Source organism: Caretta caretta, chromosome 13 (assembly GCF_965140235.1).
Source record: "Caretta caretta isolate rCarCar2 chromosome 13, rCarCar1.hap1, whole genome shotgun sequence".
NCBI lineage: Eukaryota > Metazoa > Chordata > Testudines > Cheloniidae > Caretta > Caretta caretta.
Window position 1 is genome coordinate 21,299,225 of NC_134218.1, and position 19,666 is coordinate 21,318,890.

At 49.0% G+C, this 19,666-nt stretch overlaps 2 protein-coding genes across 8 annotated transcripts in view; one reads left to right on the plus strand and one right to left on the minus strand.

Annotated features, from left to right (window-relative positions):
- The window catches only part of LPIN3 (lipin 3), a 50,320-nt gene extending 38,064 nt beyond the window's left edge, over nucleotides 1–12,256 (minus strand). For 2 of the 7 annotated variants that reach the window (XM_048819405.2, XM_048819406.2), the window contains exon 1: nucleotides 10,191–10,972. The gene's annotated coding sequence lies outside the window, so the exon portion shown is untranslated. Of the gene's footprint in view, nucleotides 1–4,123; nucleotides 4,186–10,190; nucleotides 10,974–11,003; nucleotides 11,115–12,220 lie in introns of those variants that run through there. The other 5 variants (XM_075118801.1, XM_048819408.2, XM_048819407.2 and 2 more) reach the window with 5 other exon arrangements.
- The window catches only part of ZHX3 (zinc fingers and homeoboxes 3), a 66,154-nt gene continuing 57,698 nt past the window's right edge, over nucleotides 11,211–19,666 (plus strand). The window contains exon 1 of the mRNA XM_048819402.2: nucleotides 11,211–11,368. The gene's annotated coding sequence lies outside the window, so the exon portion shown is untranslated. The remainder of the gene's footprint in view (nucleotides 11,369–19,666) is intronic.

The window sequence follows — 19,666 nt, forward strand, 5'->3', positions numbered from 1 at the left end:
CGGTTCTGCTCTGAGCCTGGCCTGTGGTAAATTGCAGGATGGGTATGAGAACCGTTCAAAACACTCGGCCGTTTCAGTTCACAGGGGTCCGTCTGTGCACACATCCTTTGATTTGGCCTATGCGAGCCTGCAGCCCCCCTAACGCTCAGCGTCCGAGACACCCAAAAGAAACTTAAGAGGAAAGCCGGTCAAACTCCCCTAGTTTCATGACACACCATAGTAGTTTAAGGAAAAATAGTACCCACGTCCAGCTCTACGAAAACTAGGGCTGGGTTTGCTCAAGAGTTCACAAGACACCTAGCCTGTGTGCTGCTAGCCTGACGCAGCGAGCAGACTCCTGTTGAAATCCAGGGGGCTATGCTTCGGAGTAAGAGAAGCAGGGTCTGGCCTGCTGTCTGCAATGAAACCTGATTGCAAATCATTGATTTGAATGAACTTAATGCACTCGGCCACTGGGCGAGCTATAGCATGCAGCCCCCCGCCCTAGACTGGCAGACACAGCGCCCCTTCGCCTCTCAGAAAGACTGGTCCATATCCTTCTGTTTCCATGCTGATATTGCCGGTCTCGTGGGTGAATCATTGGGGAAAGTGTTAGTGACTCCTGGCTGTCGTCCTGCATCCCTGCACTTCTATATTTGACCGAAGGAACGTGCCGCTTGCAACAAAGGCCAAATCATGGATCTGACACAGTAAAGGGTCTAGGCCCCTTCAGTTCCTACTGCTGGCCATGGGAGCAAGGGGTGCTTAGCACCTTGCATGCGTGAGTCCCACAGAAGGAAGCAACTCCAGCACTGCTGTTGCTTTGCCTTTCTAGAACACGTTTCATTCATGTGCCTGCCAGTGCATTAAAGCCCAGAAGCAACCCTTGGGAGGGAGTTAGAACCCTGGACATGAGGGTAACAGGTGTGTTAGAGCTACAGAGATAGATGCCATTATAACCAATTTACAAATGGGCAAACCAAAGCTTGGAGCAGCCAAGTAACATGTCCAAGCCAACTGCTCAAGCCACTAGACCACACTGCCTCCTTGCTTGCATCCTGCTTGAGCTGCTAGACCACATTCCCTCTCCTGAGGAGCAAAGGATCCCCTGGTGCATACAGCAGAGACCTATGCACACTCTGTAGAAAAGCCCAGGCAGGGATTGATAGGAGGCTTTTAAAGAATCAACAAGTGTCTCCTTCCTTTCTGCAGTTATTTAATGATTTAGTGAAGAGAGATGGTGTTACCCCTGCTCAGCGAATGTGAAGAATCTGCTCCGCTGTTTAGGCGCTGAGCAGAGATCCTGCATGTTACATTCTCTCCTGATTCAACCATTAAATAGCCATTTTTTTTAACCCTTGGAACAATTTACCAAGTACTCCTGAGGGCATTCTGTGCCAAAAAATTAAACATTCTGCGCACATTTTAAAATTCTGCAAATTTTATTTGTCAAATAAATGTGGAGACCCCAGCATGGCATTGGGGAGCACAGGCCACTGGCTGCCCAGAGGTGGAAGATCATTGTGCAGCTCCCCACCGGGACAGGGACTCAGCGGTGAAGCTGCACCCAACCATGACACAGAGCATGGACCGGGCCTGCCCCACAAACACCCCAGGGCCCTGCCCCTCCGTGCTGGGTGCACCAGGTGTGGGCAGGCAGGCTCAGCACGGCAGGATCCAAGTGTGGAGCGGCTTAGTGTGGGGGGATCCAGATGTGGGTTGAGAGGGTTCTGGGTGAGGGCGACTCAGTGGGGGATGCAGGTGTGGGGGGAATCTGGATGCACAGGTGCTTGTTGGGGGGGTTCTGGGTGCAATGGTAATGGGACTCTGCAGGGGAGTCCAGGTAACAGTGGCTGGGGCTCAGCAGGAGGGGGGGTCTGGGTGTGGGGGCCCATGTGCAGCTCGTTGAGCGTCAGTAGGGTGGGGATCCAGGTGCGGGAAGCTTGTTGGGGTGGTCCAGATGCAGGCAGAGTGGGGCCTATTGGGAGGGGGTGTTTTTTGGGTCTTTGGGGGGGCTGAGGCTTGGTTGGAGTGTCTGGGTATGAGGGGGTCTGGATGCACAGGGGTAGAGTGGATGGGGGAGGAGCTCCTTGTAAAGTGATCACTCTTCCTGCAGCTGAGGTGTGATGGGTGCAGGAAGCGGGGGGGGGGGGGGGGGGAGGAATTTGCAGAGCTTCCTACAGCTGGGGGAGAAATCTGGGGGTGGGTCTGACATGGCCCTGGATGCTGTGCAGGGGAAAATGAAGTCCCATCCCCCACTGCCCAGCCAGGACTAGCAGCTGAGCCAGGTGCAGGATAGGAGCTACCAGCTGTGTCTTCTCCAGTCCTGCATCCTGCCCCACAGCAATTTACCTCTCTGCCGGCTGCCCTCGGCACCTGAAACATACCTTTGGGGAGGGTCGCATAAACGTTATTGTGGCTTCCCTTTGCTTCCCCAACAGAAAGTCATTTTTCTGCGGAGAAGCGAAGAAATCTGCAGGGAATGTAAATTCTGCGCATGAGCAGTGGCGCAGAATTCCCCCAGGAGTAACCAAGGGTTGTGGTGGATTCTCTATCACCAGCAATTTTAAAATCAAGACTGGATGTTTTTCTAAAAGATCTGCTCTAGTTCAAACAGGGATTATTGTGGGAAAGTTCCAGGGCCTGTGTTTTAGAAGAGGTCAGACCAGATGATCACAGTGGTTACTACGGGCCTTAGACTCGATTAACAACAATTTCCATGTAGGCACAGACACCAACGTTCCAATGTGCTAGGGCGTGCTCGACCCCTGGCTCTGCCACAGGCCCCGCCCCCACTCCACCCCTTCCCCCAAGTCCCCACACCCACCTCACCTCTTCCCGCCCCTGCCCCATTCCGCCACCTCCCCCTCACACGTTGCCCCCTTGCCCCAAGAGCCTCCTGCACGTCGTGAAACAGCTGATCCGCTGCGGGTGGGAGGTACTGGGAAGGAGAGGGAGGCGCTGATCGGCAGGACGCACCAGCATGTGGGAGGCACTGGCGGAGGGAAGGGGAGTACCTACGGAGTTGGCACCTATGCATGTAGGAAGAGACAAATTTTCAGTTGTGTTTCAAGACTCAGCTGGGTGTAAGTGCTGTTTAGTTTCCAGGACGTCCCTGGCCGTAAGGGTCTCTCTGTTTTTTTTCCCCAAGGAGAACGCTGCACAGTGGCAAAGCAGAAGAGCATGCCGGGCCCTGGCCTGCACTGGGTGGGCGTGCTGAGGTGGGTGGAGCGGCAAAATGAAAGGATACATTGTGCCTTGGGTAGGCAAGCTGTGCTCTGAGTAACAGCTGAGCAAGGAACAGTGATATAATCAGGGTGGCAGAAGGGGGGCTGAATGGTGAGGCCGTGGCGTGCTATGCTGTGGGGAGCGGCAGGGAGGCACAGTGCAGCATGAATATGATCAAATGAGGCAGTGCGCTGTGCTGTGCGTGGCAGGGTGGCAGCCTGGCACACTGTGTGGCGGGTAAAGAGTGGCAGAGTGAGGCAGTAGGTCAATGTGCTCTCCGCCAGGTTGTATCTAAAGCAGTAACAGTAGAAGAGAACCAATTACTATTTGCAGCCCTGTGTTGTGTCCTGGCAAACCTCCCCCGGCCTGAGCACAGAGTTCACTGGCTGCTTGGACACTGTAGCATTTACTACATGCTGGAGTAGCCAGGGAAGCTGAGTCTGCTTGACTGTGGGGAAGCTGAAAACGAAAAGCCCTCACCATCAACTGACAGCCGCTCTACCCTGCTACTTTATGGAGCATTCAGCACAGACCGGCCAGTGTGCAGGTCGCCTGTGACATAGAAACACACTGCTATAGCATCTCCCATCTAGCAATCCCAAAGCACTTAATAAATACAAATGAATTAAGCCTCTCAACACCCCTGCAAGGTAGAGAAGTCCTGATACCCTCATTTTCCAGAAGAGGCACCTCTGTGCCAGCTGTCTCTGGGGCATAGAGAGGTGAAGTGACTTGACTAAGGTCCCATGGCTAGTTGGTGGCAGAGTCAGGAACAGAACCCAGGACTCCTGGCTGCCAGTCTCCTGCTGTAGTCACTTGCTTACTTATGTTCACTTAGTCACTTATGCTCTGTGCTACAAAGTAGTGATGAGGTTAATGCAAAGAGAAAGTGAAAAATTATTTAATAACTAATTACCAGTATTGTTGTCGAGATGCTGGTCGCAGCTCCAGAGTGAAGGCTGAATTGAGTTTGGCACCTAAGCGGGATTAGTCCCTCATCAGGATACTGCCTCTCACTGATGAGCCTGAAGAGCAGAGATGAGCTGCTCAAGTCTGGGAGAGAGGACAGGGACCTCCCTCCATTTCTGCCTTCCAAACCCAAGAGAGGGAAAATGATGCAACCAATCTGTTTAAAAGAAGTTCTGTTTCCCCCGCCCCTTCCACAACAGCTGCTGCATTAAGAGGTCAGGAGAGACTTTATGATGAACTCCTTGGATGTTTCGGATGTGGAGGGTGGTCTCAGCCTCGCCTCCTCTCTGCTCCCCCTTAAATGATCCTCTCTTGTTTCCCTGGGATTGTCCCGACTGTTCGACCCTGGCTTTGAGCTCCCCAACAGACCCACTTGTGACATTTCCCCTTTGAAGTTCTGTCACTGCACAAGATGAGGAGCCTCTGTTGGTACTGAAAGCAGCGTGACAGAGTGGGGCTCACGCTGAACCAGCCTGTATGAACTGGTAGGGACTTCTGGTCCGGGAACAGGCATGAAAAGATGGTCCGGGGGAACTGTGGGAAGGCACTGAAAGGCTAGCAGGCTAGAAACAGATGCAGCAATAAACAAAGTCTGTAGATTCTGCAGGGGTAGGGGGTTTGTTTTGACGGCAAGATGCTTTCTTAAGGAGCCCATGGTCCCACTTGGCCAACCCCAGCAAACTGAGGGCTGAGCTGCACATTCAGAACCCAGATAATTGCTAAATGAGCACAAGGAGATTACGGGTTTTTTTTCTTTCCAGACAAAAGTTCTTTCTCCTGGTGAGCTGTTCCCACTGTTCCGTAACACTGGAAAATACCCCTCCCCCACTGCTCCTCCAAACTCATTAAAAACAAACCCAGAGCAACATGTTTTGTCTAGAGCCAAATGGCCTGCGCGGGATGTGCTGAGCTGGCTTGGAACAGAGAGGCAAGAAAGAAAATCTGATCTAGGGGGTTCGGCTGAATCTTTCTTGGTGCAAAACACACAGAAGGATTCAGTCTAATGAACAATACAGAGCACTGTGAATGCACCTGTCATTTTGGCAACGTGGCCCCTGCCAGGAGGAGCTTACATTCAAGCTCAGATGAAAATGAAGGCTTGAGTCGGTTCCTAGAAAGGCTTGTGAAAGGAGTGAGTTTTAAAGAGGGCTCTGAAAAAGCGTGTGTGCGTTAGGGGCTGGGTTGGGAATGGAAGGCTGTTTCAGATGGGCGTGGAGGGAGGGTTAGAAGAGGAGACAAAGCTGAAACTGAGAGAAAGGAACCCCGAGAAGTGAAGGGGCCTGACTGTCCACTGCTTAGCACCTTGTGTCATCATTTACCCTTGTCCAAAGGGGGTGTAAAACAATCCAAATGAAATTCTTTGCTCGCCGACACCAGCGGTAGTAACATTTGCCCTCCACGGTGCCAGGTCTCAATGCTGACGGTGAAGAATTAGGCCAAAGCTGCGTAACAGGCTTGCACTGATTCACCAACTATCCTGGCAATCCATTGCAATCTCCTGACTGCCTTTGAAGTGACACTGGCAAGGCAGGTAAACCTACAGTCACACATCCTAGTGGTGGCATGGTGTGGCTTGTGGGCATGCACTATCCTGGCTCTGCTGATTTATTTTTGTAAATGGGCAAGCTACTGAAATGTCTACAAAGAATTCTGATCCCTGAAGTGTTCTGCCTGCTGGATTCTGGTATATTTCAGTGCCACTCTGCTCACTACACAAAGAGTACACAGGCTGCCTGCTCTCCGGGAGTCCCCACCTACGGGAGTCCTTTTAATTTAACTCTGTTGTGGTTCTTTGCTGGGGGGAAAGCAGCAATGTAAGAGTGGCCAGGAACGAGCAGTCCAGTTGTCAGTTTAGCAGAGTCTCTTTTCTGTCAGTGGTCAGTACCAGATGCCTTAGAGAAAGGTACAAGAAACGGCGAAGTGGCAAATATGTAGTAGCCTGTCCATAGGAGAAGCCCCTTCTGCTAGAGGTTGCCTTAGGGGCTTAGATCCCTTCCAAACTTTTGTGTTGTTGTTGCTTTCAATCCTGGAACTGTGGATATTTTCTTTATCCATATAAAATGTCCAAACCTCCCATAGACAACAGTGGGGCAGGATCATACCTTTAACTAGCAAGTTTTAATGTATGAGTTGGTCTGGACACAGCGACTGATTTGTAAAAGTCCTAGAAGTGGCGTCCACACAAAGGTCTCATAGCCAGTAAAGAGAAAAGGAGTACTTGTGGCACCTTAGCGACTAACCAATTTATATAAGCTATTACCAACAGGAGAGTGGGGTGGGGGGAGAGAAAACCTTTTGTAGTGATAAACACCCATTTTTTTCATGGTCTGTGTATATAAAAACATCTTCTGAATTTTTCACAGTATGCATCCGATGAAGCGAGCTGTAGCTCACGAAAGCTTATGCTCAAATAAATTGGTTAGTCTCTAAGGTGCCACAAGTACTCCTTTTCTTTTTGTGAATACAGACTAACACGGCTGTTACTCTGAAGCCAGTAAAGATGTTACTTCAGCAAACAAAAACACAAACCGTAGAAAATCTACTCCATAGCAGGAAAACACAGGGTGGAAAACAGAGCCAGGGACAGATAGTTCAGAAGGGCTGGGGGCTTTCCCTTCTTTGGCCCACCTCTAGCTAAATTGATAATCTGATGCGTAATAGAGGTCAGAGCTGACCTCTATCTACCAGGCCAGTTCAGGAAAGGCTGCTGGGTGAGTGAGCCAGAGGGCTGGATTAGCCTCACCGCTGTGGCTGCTGCTTCCGCATTGCTGCTGTCTGAAGTGAGGGGAAAGAAAACACAGCAGCAATGGGCTCCATGTAAGTGACACCCTCCCCCTCTCTGTGGCCAGTCACAGGGAATTCCCAGCCAGGGTAGGAAGGTTTGGATGTGAAAGGGATTTCCCAAGCACTTTATCAAGGGGCTCCCTCCTAGAAGAGATAAGCAGGCATTTAAAACCACAGAGAGAGGCAGCAGGGGAAGCCTGGCAAAGCACTGTGTTTCCTGTCTCTCCTCAGCTGGCTTTGCAGGGGCTCTGATTTCCTTCAGTGGATCAACAAAGAGTTCCAGAGGCTTTTGAAAGAGGTGACTCAGCACATAATAGGAGGGGGGAAAGAATGAATGTGCTCAGAGTTGTTAAAATTCCCATGCAGCGAAAGTGAAACCAACCAGAGCACAGGTAGTTTGTTCAAAGGTGGTTGTAATTTCTAAAGGCTTGTCATGCCATGACCTTCAGTCACATACTTTGGATCAGCAAAACCACTTGAGTTAGCACAGTGGGGGAGTTTATTACTATTATTTATTTTCTATTCCTGGGAAAGGTCAAGTCAGACTGGAATAGTGAGAGGAGGAGAACGATCTGCCAAGGAAATACGTATTTAAGAGATATGCAAATAAAATAGGATCCAGTATTGCCAACTCCAATTGTTGAAAAATCATGAGCCAGGCCCCCCCAAATCTTTATTGTTTTAAAAAACAATAAATTGGGGGGGGGGTTGCCTTCTGGCTTGTCAATGGTACGGTTCATGCTATTCTTCACAAACACAAGAACTAGAAATGTACTTTCTTTTAAATAAAATCTTTATTCACTTGACTCTGGGAGCCAGGGGTTAAAAACAAATAAAAACACCCCCAAACCAAACTAAAATAAAAAAACAACCCACACCACCAAGATGCACCATAAAATCAGGAAAGTTGGCAACAACGCTGATCGGATGTTCCAAACAGACCGAAGTGGCTGAAAGGACAGTGTGTTCATAATATTTTTCTCATTTGCCTAAGGACACCCAAATCAAATTCTACTCTTGGCTACAGCGGTGTACATCGTAGGAACTCCACAGATTTATACAGTTATGCCATATGTACACCAGCGTAACTGAGAACAGAATCTGACCCATTAGGTTTGTGAAAAGAAAAACAGGTGTCTCATTTGCTCTGTATTCAGCTATAGAATCCCTTATCCTTAGTACTAAACTGGCATCTAGTTCCAGGGATGTTTTATTATAATTTAAAACAAACAAAGCTTTATAAAAAAGTGTGTGCCACAGTTTTATAATTTTTTATTTACATTTTAAAGTATGCTCAGTATTATTATTGTTATTTATACTAAATGTATGGTAGGTGCTTTACAAGCACTTCTAATGACAGCTCCCAGCTCTAAAGATCTTACAGTCTTAGGACACAACCCACAAATTGCCCCATGGGAGCAGTCCCCTGCACCCAAGCCCTTTATCCAGGCGTTCCCTTCTAGGAGTGAGAAGCAGGCTAACATGCCTCTGTTTTCCAGCAGTGAGGCTGAAAGTGAGACTCAATCCCTAAGACAGAAGCTGCATTTTCTATTTTGCTGTTCTGTTCTTTCCTCTTGTGTGTTTGTCTCATTTTGTCTTCTAGGAAATGGGCCTGGACTTTAGAAACAACAGCACCCTAGACGTCTCCAGCCCATCTCAACTAACTTCTTATCTCCCCAAAAAGAACAATTAAGACTCTCTTAGATGATATTAATGATGGTAAGCAAAGGGAGTTTTCCTTCTAAAACCGCCCTGCAGCTAAAGAAATGTTGTTAAAATAAAAGCCTTTTAAAATATGTTACATTTCAGGTGCTTTCACTGGTTTGCCTTCCCCCCCCCTTGTATCTTTAATAAAGGGCTAAAAGGATTTTGAATGGTGTTTGCGCCATGGTGGTAAAGCAGGCTGAGGTCTACTGTATAGCAAACCCTGAGCCTCTAATGTTGAACAGGTCCAGGGCCTTTAACTCCTTGGGCCCATTTATTCCATCTAAATTAATACAACAGAGCCCCTTGGACTGCACTGAGCTTCCTTGTTGCACACAGAGCAGCTTGCTAGAGGCCTGATCCTGCAAAGTTACACTCGTGCATAACTTTACTCATATGGGTAGTCAGTCCCATTCAAGCCAATGAGGCTACTCTCATACGTAAAGTTACCCAGAGGTACCGTTGTGGCATCTAGGCCCCAGGTCTGGGCCAGGACCCACTGTGCTAGGATGACACCCTAGTCCCACTAAAATCAATGAGAATTTTGCCATTGCCTTCAATGGGGCTGGGATTCATCCTAAAGCTTGAATCCTGCAGTGGGGTCGGCACAGGAAGACCCCTGTTTTTGTAGAGACCTGTCAACTCCCGTTGGGCTTAGCATGAGATCAAGGGGTCACCCACACAGATCTGAATGCAGGCTCAGGTTCTACAATTATTTCAAAAGCAGTAGAGTGCACACAGCATTGTACAGACCATGAAGAGCTAATATAGTCCTCATCTTGGAGTTTTTACAGATTCAGGATTCTCTCCTGAAAGTGATCTGTGTTTGAACCTCCCAGTGACTGAGCTGTTAACAAACGTGTATTTAAAAATAAAATACAATAAAATAGGAAAGAAGCAAGGGTTAACATTTTCCCCCACTCCAGAACAAGAAGCTAGGATTAAAAAACAGTTTGATGTGGAGCTAGGAACCAATAAAAAGTGGGAATTAGATGTGGAATCAAATATAATTTTAAGCAAGTATTGTAACCCTTTCCCCATTCCCCTGTGTCTGTAAATTGTCTTGGTTGGGGCCTGACCCTGCTTCACCGAGGTCAATGCTATTGATTTCAAGAGAAGCCGGATCAGGGCTTAAGATGCTCTGCTTTTCAGGACAGGGACTTGCACTTTTATATTTCTGTTAACCCGCTGCACATGTTAGGGTGCTACAGAAATAAACTCTCCACCTGTATAATCAGGTGAATGCTAAACAGATCCTGTTGGAAAGCCACCCTGAAATGGAACAGCGTAGGTGCAGAAAGTCCATTGGTATCATTTTTGTTTGAGACACACTCACATACATGAAGCAAGGTATGTTATGTTAGTCTGAAGTGGGGTAGGGCTTATGGTAGGGTGCCAAATAAAAGATATTCAGTAGTTAAAAGCATGTTATATTGTTCCAGTGAGTTAGTCGCATTTCAGGATGGAAGGGATCCCAAGAGGCCCCGATCATGCACACAATTATGCATGTAAGAAATTTTACTCACTCTTATAGTCCGATAGCGGGACCTCTCATGTGGGTGTTTGCAGGATCAGGCCATTAGCTGAGTGGGTCTTAAGTTCAAGTCCATAGGTAACCAGCAGGCTGTAGAGTTCATTCTGGTGATTTGCAGAACATAATTTGAGAACCAAACAGTTGGGTGGATGGGGGAGAAGGAGGGTCCATGAGACGATTTTAATCTTACAAAGCAGACCACAGAATGGGCAGGTACAGCCCACTGCCCCACCCTGCACAGGGTTATGCCCACGGGTACCATGACACCTGCGCAGCGTCCCGCTGCCCTGTGCCCAGCTGCAACTCTCGGCAGCATCAGGAGGACCCTGTTCTTCAGTCAGGTTCTTATGCCGCCCCCACCCTGGGGACGCCCCCGGGTCCCCGTTCTCTCTGCGCTGTCAGGGCCTTTATGTGGGGGTTGGGCCCTGCTGTACTTTTTGGAGCTGTGCCGGCGCTAGGGCCAAATCCTTCACCTCACACAAGACGTCCCAATGAAGCCAAGGGCCCCACGCCAGCCCCAGCAAGGCACGAGGAGGCGGAGCAAGAAGTGGCCCTCGGCTCCCCCTGGGCGCTGCTCGCCGCCGCCGGCCCTCACAGCAGCGGGGGCAGGGGCAGGGGCAGTGCCTGTGGGGCGCTGCAGGGAGCAGGGCTCACCCCACGCCCTGTGGGGCGCTGCGCTGGCCAGGCCTGGGAGGAGTGGGGGAGCGGGAGGGGGGCAGTGGAGGGGAGAAGAAAAGGGGGAAGGAGAAGGGCAGGGAGCGGGGGAAAAAGGGGGGGCACGTAAAAAAACCAGAGAGGTAGGGACCCTGCCCCGACGCCACAGGAGCTGCGCATGCGCTCGAGGCAGGACCGACTCCGATTCGATTACGTCACCCTTCACCGCCGAATTGTTACCCATTCTCGCTGATCCTCGTGTGTGTTGCGCCCGCCCGCTCCGCGCTTCTCCGCCCGCCCGAGTAAACCCCGTCCTCCGTGCATATTGATGTTGCTGGGCCCGCCCCCTATCCTCCTCCCCCGCTTAGACTGGTGCTGGAGCGTCCGCCCGGCAGCTCCGCTGGGTGTCCCGTCCGCCCCCGCCCGCCCCGCGGGCACAGCCCGGGCCTCCGCCGCCGGGAGCGCTGCCCGCTGCTGCCACTCGCACCGAGCCAGCGGGCAGGGGAGCCGCTGGAGGTGAGTCCCGAGCGGCTCGGCCCGTCTGCAGTGGGGCGGGGCCACCGGGGGTCCCCTGCTCCTGCCCCCCATCCATCCTGCCCCCCTTCCCGGCTCCCGCGCCCCCGATCCACCCCACCCCTCTGCCCTCCTTCCCGGCTCCTGCGCCCCCGATCCACCCTCCCACCTTGCCCCCGATCCACCCTCCTGCCCCACCGCCACCCGACCCACCCTCCTTCCCGGCTCCTGCCCCCCGATCCACCCCACCCCTCTGCCCTCCTTCCCGGCTCCTGCCCCCCGATCCACCCCACCCCTCTGCCCTCCTTTCCGGCTCCTGCGCCCCCGATCCACCCCACCCCTCTGCCCTCCTTCCCGGCTCCTGCCCCCCGATCCACCCTCCCACCTTGCCCCCGATCCACCGCCCGGCTCCTGCCCCACCGCCACCCGACCCACCCCCCTTCCCGGCTCCTGCCCCCCGATCCACCCCACCCCTCTGCCCTCCTTCCCGGCTCCTGCCCCCCGATCCACCCTCCCACCTTGCCCCCGATCCACCGCCCGGCTCCTGCCCCACCGCCACCCGACCCACCCTCCTTCCCGGCTCCTGCCCCCCGATCCACCCCACCCCTCTGCCCTCCTTCCCGGCTCCTGCGCCCCCGATCCACCCTCCCACCTTGCCCCCTGATCCACCGCCCGGCTCCTGCCCCACCGCCACCCGACCCACCCTCCTTCCCGGCTCCTGCCCTCCGATTCACCCCATCCCCTGCCCTCCTCCCCATTCCCCTACCCTCCTCACGGCTCCTCCTGCCCCCATCCCCTGGCTATTGCCTTCGTCACACCCCTACCCCCAGCTCCTGCCCCCATCTCATCTCTCACCTGCCCCCCCCATCACCTGGCCTGGGGCCTGCCCCGTCCCTTCTGCGCCGCTTTTTGCTCACCCCCCCGCCCAATCTTTTCCCCAGCTGACCATCCCCTGGCTACTCCCCTCTTTGCCACCAACCGTCTTCGCTTTCCTGCCTTTGCTCGCTCCCTCCCTTTTCTTTCACTCTCCTTTCAGTAGGAGTTCCCATCCTCCGTGGAGAGCCCCAGGCACTTGGGGGAAGGGAAGGGTGCCCAGATGATCTCCTGGGGGCTGCCCAGGCACCTCCGTGCTGCTCCCCCCTGCTGTGGTCTAGCTCCCGGAAGGGGATGGTGAAAGTGCGGGGGTGGAGAGGAATAAAAGAGGCTTTGGATGTTTACAAACAAGTGTGTATTTGCTTGACATTGGCAGGCGATTTGCATGGCTGAGGCCCAAGAAGGGGGTAGGGGCTGGCATGTGTGTGTGTTGGGGAAGAGCAGCGTGCAGCATGATACTGGTAAGGTTGGGAACAGGGCTGGCATAGGGGTGTAGTGGGCTTTGGTGTATCCATGCAGTGTTCTTCCTTCACCCCTGCCTGTCTCAGCCTAGCATCAGTCCAGAACATCAGTTTTGTAAACTGGTGCTGGCTTTAATCAGATGATTGACTAAATGAAAATGCCAGTCTATTAACAAAATACATCCATGGTACTTCTACCTTAGCCCTTCCCAGCACTCTGAGCAGCTGAATTGTTTTGAGGTTGTGTTTTTTCCCCAGTGTCCATTTGTGTCTACTTCTAGATTGCTTCAGGACCTACAAATAGAACCAGGGTGGGGGAGCAAATTATAGCTATCCCTGATCTGGTCATGGCATACAGTTTGTAGCATGGATGGAGTTATTGAGGTGTAGACTCTTTGATGCTGCTGTGATCCCATGCAATTAGCCTTGGAACACCTCTTTGTGAGAGAGATGTTATCCCCCTTTTTCAGGTAGGAAAACAGAGGTGCTGAGGCAGATTTTCAAAGGTATTTTGGTGTCTAAAGATACAAGCAGTCTTCTAGTGAGATTTTCAGAAGCCTACAACTCCCCTACAAATCCATCTTTAGATATCTATATACCTTCAGAAATCTGGCCCAAAGTAACTTGCCCATTGTCACACAAGAAATCTGTGGCAGAGACAGGATTAGAAGAACCCAGATCTTCCCTGCTGAGCCCTAACCACAGGACCATTTCTTTCTTGGAATGTTGTTTCCTAGCCAATCTAATCCCCTGGATTATTAGGTTAAAGTCCTGTCTGTGCTACCAACTGGAGCCAACTAGTAATTGGGTCCTCTGAGTTAGTCACATTTGTAGTGTGTGTCTAGTGAGTTGCTGGGGGCTTCAAGCCTCCTCCCGCCAGGCAGCTGGCTGTAGAGGATACTGGGCATCCAATGCATTTGAGTAAATCAGGTGTGGAGCCTGGATGGAAAGTGTGGAGGGTTGGGGTCTTGCATCACTTTTCTTTGGCTGGTTAACATTTCTGAGAAGTGACTGCACAGATTTACGCTGGCCTTTTAAAACACACACTGCAGTTCTGAGCATGGGAGGGGCTGTTGTGTAGTTTGCTTGAAGTTTTTCAACAAGCTCTTTACAGTGAGGTTTTCCATTTCTAATCCCAGCTGGAAAAAAGATATCTGTGTTTTAGCTCCTCTTTCGCTCTCATTTCTGCCACTGCAGGATTATTGCCGTAGTTCAGGGTTGTTACAACACCAAGTAAACTTTCTCCCTGACCACCTCCTATTTCCACACAATCCCAAACCAAAGATCATAGTGTCCTAAGAAACTTTGATGGGCTATTCTCCATGGATATAAAAGAGCCAAAAGTTTACCTCACTAGCTGGAACATCTTAGTCTCAATTAATTTGTTTTTAAAAAGACGTGGAGGAGGAAAAATTCAGAGCCACCACTGACAGAAGCAAAGGAATTAAAGAGAACACTGTATTTACCGTAGAAGAGAACTGCAATTTAATGATAACTATATTAACTAGGTTGGATCTGTGACGTGGATATATTGTGCAACATTTGATGTGTAGCTCAGGAGGGGAAGACAGAAACTTTCAGTCTGTTCTAAATGCACGTTGTGCCACTTTATCATTATACGGCTATATTGACACCCATGCTGCCTTGGAATCCTGATCCACCTCTGTGGGTAGGAGCAAAGTGGGTGTTGCTATTGCATTTTTGTTTCAGCACTGTTTACTCTGTTGCAAAAATAAATCAGCATGTACCTCTCCAGTTCTTAGCCTCAGCCGCACAGGTTACATCATTTGCAAACTGGAGGCCAGATCCTGAGAGGTCATGAACACCCTGTAACTCCTGCTATATTCAATGAGAGCTAGGGACGTTGTCCCCTTTCTCTGGGCATCAGGTTATTATTTCCCATTCCAATACAACTGGGACCATAGATTCTTGCTTTAAAGTTTAGATGCAGCCTGGTGGATATGGAAATAAACAGCTATGCAGAGTCTGTGGAACTTATGCAAGCAGCGGGCAGGAGCTGGAATAATGTTTCCCATGTTTCTTACTGTCATTCTAATTTTTCAGCTGTTCAAAATCATACACACAAACTTATGGTTTTTATGGTGGGTGGTTTTGGTTTTTTTTGGAAACTCAATTTCCTCAAGCATTTCACTTAGCCTTTGTTTTCCACCTCTGTGTATTTTTCCCTTAACCCCTTTCCCCACCACCCCCATCTTTAGGATCTGATTTTGCAACCCTTCTGCATGTGAAATATCACCAAGGGACTATTCATGAGAATAAGGATGCAGGAGCAGGACCTTAGTATGTCTGTAACATTATCTTCCTTCTCTTGCTCCCACAGTGTGCCATCATGGGCTGCTTGGGCTAGCAGTAGTGTAAGGGCTGATGCCTGGGCCGTCCCTGAGGGCCGTTCAGCTTCCCCTGCTGGTCTGACAGAGCTTTCCTTTGGCCAGGTGTAAGGCCTGCAGTATATTCTTCTTTTGCCAGGCTGAGGGGTGGTCTGGGTGGGTATGTTAGCATTTTTCCCAAAATAACCTGTTTTTTCATTTAACCAAAAAAACAAAAGACATCTCTCACCTTTGTTTGATCATCATTATTATTTGATCATCATGTGATGTAGCTCGAGTATACATAAGGCAGTGACTTGAGAGGGGCTAGTGATTACAAAATGAGAGTAAAGCTACAGTGGCTTGTTTGTCACCAGTTCCTCAAGGTGTAATTATAGTTTTGGTTTGTTTTCATCTAGCATATATTTTATATACATACATACATACACACACACAGAAAACCTTGGCTTCTTTGCTCTCCTCTCAGCTTTGAGCTGCATATTATCTGTTGATCTCCCTCCTTAAATGTATTCCTGGTCACTTGACTTGCTGCCCTCCTCCCTATGTTCCACCAAAATTCTTAAGTATAATTTTAGAAACTGTTTACATTCCTCAAAGTACCTTTTGATGTATGTATTATGCTTTCCCAATGTCTCTTACTTGCCTCATTGTTGTTAAACAATATCCCACAAGCTAAATACAGGCCTCTTATGTATTTTAGCATTTGCTTGAAAGCACTCGATAGTGTTAAGGTTGCAAATGTTTCCATTATTGCTTCATCCATGTAGTTGCACTCAACTTCCCAAAAGTTTCATCTGTGGGTATAAAATTTTTTTCATGTTTGAGCTCTCTGCAAAGATGAATGTTTTGGGGAAAATTTGGGGAAAAGCCTTCCAGCTACCTTTGAGTGGAGAGTGTGCGTGTGTGTGGGGGATTTTAAGAAGTTCTAATCATATATTTTTGGACAGGGCTACATCTGAGATGGCTGAAGTTTAACTGGTGGAACTTGGCATATAAATATAGTCCTTAATATAGAGCAGTGTCTGAGGGAGGATAGTTTTGATTTAAGTAATGAGCATTAGAAAATTCACTGAGACTAGAGGGCAGAAGTCACTTAAAGGAGGTGGCTCTGACTGGGAAGTAAGTACATCCCCCATCTCTCTTAGCCCTTTTCTTTCTGCTTGAGGAATACTCAGATCAGTCCCTGATTGACTTGCTCCATTAGATACAAGGGCTCAGTCTACTCACAGCTGATTTCAGACTGTTAGAGGGACACCCAGGGTCACGTTATAAACAGCCACATACATATTCTGCTCTGTAACACTTTAAGACCAATAGAAATACTTCCAGGAAACTTTTAAAATCCTCTCCAGTAGAAAGTGCTTTGAACAAAACAATCCTCTGTGTTTGCAATCCCAACATTGTGCTAATGCTTGAATGGGAAACTGACTACGTAGCATTTTCTTCTACTGTTTTCCTTGTCAAGCATATTGTTTAATACTGTTTGCTGGTATGCATACTATATAATGCTAATAATTTTTATATCAAATATACAGCATGTGCAATGTAAGTGAATTGCTAATGCTATAGGAACCTCAACTCTCATTGCAGGCTTTTTATTCTAATTGGATAACGTTAAAGTTTCCTGAACATAGTATTTTTGCATTTGTTTATATAGTACAAAGAAGCAATTGAAATGCAAGTCTGTAACTTGATCCAGAATCGTGTAAGGTTTTCATGAACCATTATGATGGAACTGCAGCCCCATAATTCAGAGGTTTTAAAATAATTTTTAAGGCTGTTGACAGATTTTTCCCCCCCCTCTCCTGGGGAGGTAATTGGTCATCTTCATTGCTCCAGCTGTGAAGTGTTATCAGCGTTTTTAAGGTTGAGTGGCACCATCCACACAGTTTGAAAGGGACTAGCTCTAAATATAATTTTTAATGCATAATTATGATATCACTTGTTAATTCACAGAATATAGGTGAAAAGAAAAGGAGTACTTGTGGCACCTTAGAGACTAACCAATTTATTTGAGCATGAGCTTTCGTGAGCTACAGCTCACTTCATGCTCAAATAAATTGGTTAGTCTCTAAGGTGCCACAAGTACTCCTTTTCTTTTTGCGAATACAGACTAACACGGCTGTTCCTCTGAAACCTGTCAGAATATAGGTGGGATTTTTTCCTCCCCATAAGTTAAGTGGTTTTTTTTTTTTTGCTGGATTTGCAAAATGTTGGTCTCTAATCTGTGTATGTGTACATATGCATGCATGCAATACCTGCAAAAGGGCTACTGGGCCCTAAAAAGCTCCTGTGCTCACTAGTGGTCTGCAGCAAAGCATACTCTCCCCAGGTGCATTCCCTCATGGTTGGGTGTGGCAGCTCTCCTCCTCCTTTGGTACCCACTTTAGATAGCCACTTTGGCCCTGCAGTACTCTGTGGCTTCCAGTCACCTGGACCTCCAGCCAGTCACTTTTAGTCCTACCCCTTTTAGCAAAGACAATAGCTTGGCATCATTGCACCAGATCCTCAGCCCAACTTTGGCCTTTATGGGCCTTCCAGCCAGCGGCTCTAGTGCAGGGGTAGGCAACCTATGGCTTGCGTGCCGATTTTCAGTGGCACTCTCTCTGCCTGGGTCCCAGCCACCAGTCTGGGGGAAACTCTGCATTTTAATTTAATTTTAAATGAAGCTTCTTAAACATTTTTAAAACCTTATTTACTTTACATACAACAATAGCTATATATTATAGGCTTATAGAGAGAGACTTTCTAAAAACATTAATGTGATACTGGCACACGAAGCCTTAAATCAGAGTGAATAAATGAAGTCTCAGCACACCACTTCTGAAAGGTTGCCGACCCCTACTGTAATGTCTTCACACCACTACCTTAGGTGGGCCACTAGGGGAACCCAAACCTGTATTCTACTCTGGGTTCCCACCAGGGACCCTGTAAGGTCTGTTCATTCAGGCCCTCTGCTGCACTGCTCTGCTTCCTACCAGGGCTTGCACAGCAAACCTGTCTGCCAGGCTCTTCACAGGCAGACATTTCTGCAGGTCTCAGAACAAAGGGGAGCTCAACTAGTTATGAGGAACAAAAGATCCTGCATAAGGCCTACCTGCCCTAGGGAGAGTCTGACATCTGGGAGGCTCCAATTAGGCACTTCCTTTCAACAGTCTTTGATTAGGCTCTAGCCCCAGCCATGCCTTCCTTCATAAGGCTAGCTCAAGAGGTCTGTTCTCTATCCTACTCAGCCACCAGAGTGAGCTGGGCATTTCCTTTTTTAGCTCCTCCCTCCAGGCTTGATACCTTGCACAGGTGCATTGGGGTGGGGCTGATTGGGGCCACAGGCTCTCATTAACCCCTTCTTGGTCAGTGTGGGGTCTGTATACCCCATCACATGTTCCAATCTCTTGTGGTGCTGAGCTCTCTTAGATGCTGAATGCCCTTGATTGACTGTAGTCTCTGGGAAGTGAGGGTGTTCAGTGCTTTGGAGGATTGAGCTCCAGAGGCATTGGCTATTGGACAGGTCCCAGTTTTTTTCAGTAGTTCTAAGAAGAGCACTATCTAAGCACACTAAGAGCTAAGCTAATGTTACTAAAATCAAACCATTGACTTACACAATTACACACTGCTAACTAGAAACCTTAGTTATAGACAACCTGTCTTGTGTTCCCAGTTATCCCCCCATTTTATTTTTCATATACTCCCTACTTTTATTCATTTAGATGAAGATAATAAAAACACCTATCCAAGGCTGTGGGTGCCCTCACAGAGTTCACAACACAGTAAATAAAATCCTAGCAGCATTACTGGGTGAGACCAAAGGTCTGTCTAGCCCAGTATCCTGTCTTCAGACAGTGGCCAATGCCAGGTGCCCCAGAGGGAATGAACAGAACAGGTTATTATCAAGTGATCCGTTCCCTGTCCCCCATTCCCAGCTTCTGGCAAACAAAAGCTAGGGACACCATTGCAACGGGAACTGAGCCAGCCAGGCACCTACAGAGACTCCTGTCTACCCCTTCACAATTTGGGGAAGCATACCCTCAGCCCTCTCCAAAAACCCTCTAACCAGAAGTCTTTAGGGCTGCACATTGCAACCGATTTGATGTTTCGCCCTTATCCAGCCAAAACCCTACACAAATCAAACCTTTTCTGTGTAATCCAAGTGTTATAGGAGGTCAGTTCAATTTCTGTTATTTTATTTTATGGCAGTAGCACCTAGGAGCAACAGTCATGGGCCTGGACCCTGTTGTACTACCTGCTGTATAACCACAGAGCAAAAAGACTATCCCTGCCCCAAAAGCTTACCATCTAAGTATAAAATTAGACAACGGATGGATACAGACGGCGGTCGGAGGGAATGGGGATTTGCAAGGAAACAGAGAGACAATATTAATCAGCACGGTGGGCCTTGGTCTCCACACCAGCAGCCAAACCTTTGTCAAGTTTTTTGTAGGCATCACATCAAAGGAGAGTTTAAAGCAGGATAAACATATGGATGTTTATGGGGAGCTCCTCCGAAGTGTGAAGGGTGGCCTGGGCGAAAGTGTGCTTTGCTTGTTTGAAAAGTGAATAAGTGGACAACATAGGTTTGCTAGTGGAGGGATGCAAAGAGTGGCATGGTGTGGTCAGGGTGA